This window comes from Pygoscelis adeliae, unplaced genomic scaffold, assembly GCF_000699105.1.
Source record: "Pygoscelis adeliae isolate BGI_AS28 unplaced genomic scaffold, ASM69910v1 Scaffold314, whole genome shotgun sequence".
Lineage (NCBI taxonomy): Eukaryota > Metazoa > Chordata > Aves > Sphenisciformes > Spheniscidae > Pygoscelis > Pygoscelis adeliae.
The window spans coordinates 933,465-935,304 of NW_008824668.1; positions in this window are offsets into that span (position 1 = coordinate 933,465).

Consider the following 1,840-nt stretch of genomic DNA (forward strand, 5'->3'; position numbering starts at 1 on the left):
GGGCGGATAGCGGGAAGCTAGAGTAGGGCTGGGGCGTCCGTCGGTGCCGTACGGGTTCCTGAGCTGTTGTCCACCTCTCGCCCAGGCTGAGTACCCGTCAGCACTTGGGAGGGGGGCCGGGGCGGGGCGGGGGGGGCCAGCATCAGAAGAAGTCTGCCTTTCCTTGGGCATTTTACCCAAGGGATACCAAAATAGGCTCTTCCTAGCCCAAAATCTGCCTTCCGGGTGAATGAGTGGCTGCAGTCGAGGGCTCTGATCATCCTGGAGGCTTTATGCAGCCATCGCAACCTTCCAGCAGCTCGTAGTTGCTCAGTGAGCTCAAATCGCTCATTACCTGGCCTCTGCTTTCTGCCCCCGCGCTCTCGAGTGAGCTGTCAGCGTTGGGAAAGCGCCCCCGACCAGCCCTGCCCTTTGAGCTTTGGCTGAGCCCTTCTGCTGAACTCCTGGAAATAACCTTTACGAAAAGCTGTGCCTTCCAGTTGTATTTCCAAGTTGCAGTCATGATTTTAGCGGTTGAGAGGATATAAAACGCTGAAGCTCTTTTTAATAAGTCTTGGGCTGGGTTGTTAACAGGGACAGCAAATAAATCACAGTATTCAAAGAAATTTTGCTAAAATACCCAAAGAATGTAATCACGAGGAATTTTTTTTGTTTTTTAACAACTTTGTATTGTGGTTTTGGTGTTGGGGCTTTGCAGGGGTGGTTTTAGCGAGGTGGACCGTACCACGTTACCTCTCTATTTGCTCTGCTGTGCCGTCCCGAGATTGCGACAGTAAAGCAAAGGTTAAAAATCCACCATGAGAGTGGCTAAATGAGCTACACAGGCCTGTAAACTATTTTAAAAGTGCTAAGGCAAACCACAGTGGCGCTTCTTTTGCCTGGGGCGTACGAATACCACCAAGGGAGCAATTCCTGGGTGGGTTCCCGCCACCCAACCTTCACGTGTGACCTGGGGAACCCTTTACCGGGTGCTACGGGAGGGAGTTCATGCCTTGGCCCCGTCCCACCCTGGCCGTGAGTGCCCGTACACCCTCTCAGCATCCCTCTTTTCCCCTAGAGAAGCTGTATCTCACCGTACAGCTGGCACTTCTTGGGCTCCCTTGTCCTGCAACGCCCGCCGCGGCCACGCACCGACCTGCCGGAGCGCTGCGGGAGCGGGTGGAGGAGGTGACCGCCGCCGCTCCAGCCGGGACATGCTGCAGCACACCGATGCGTAGGAAAAAAGGCAGGATTTCTTTTTCCTGCATCATTAACGTTGTCAGCATCCAGCAGTAGCAACGTCATTACGAGCAGATGAGCCGACAAATGGCTGGGGAGGGGGTGGGTATCTTTACGGTAAAGCAAATGATAAATTTGGGTTTACCTGTTATTTTTACCTACTGCAGGGAGTAAGGGATTGCCCTTCGTGTGCGTTTTCTGCTCTAGCCAGAAATATCGCAAGTCGTGCGGCCCGTAGGTACCTTAATTATTGCAAAACAAATACTTTGCCTTAAACAGCTGCCCTGTTGGCATCACCCTCATAACGTACCTGCGGGATACATTAAGGATCTCTTTGTTTTTAAGGTCGTGCGGGGCGACAGCCCTTGACACTGTGTAAACACTTCCTATGGGGACCCGAATCCGCGCAGCCACGGGGGTGCCAGCCCAGGGCCGCCGGCAGGCTGCACCTCAGGATCTGTGCTCATCTTCTCCAATCTCTTCGCCAGCGCTCATCACCTGGGGAGGTAAACTGGGAGGGAAATGGGTATTATCGCAAGGAGCCAGTGCAGCTGGGGGAGGGAAATGGGTATTATCGCAAGGAGCCAGTACAGAAGCAGCAACGAAAGGTTTTTGTAGGGAA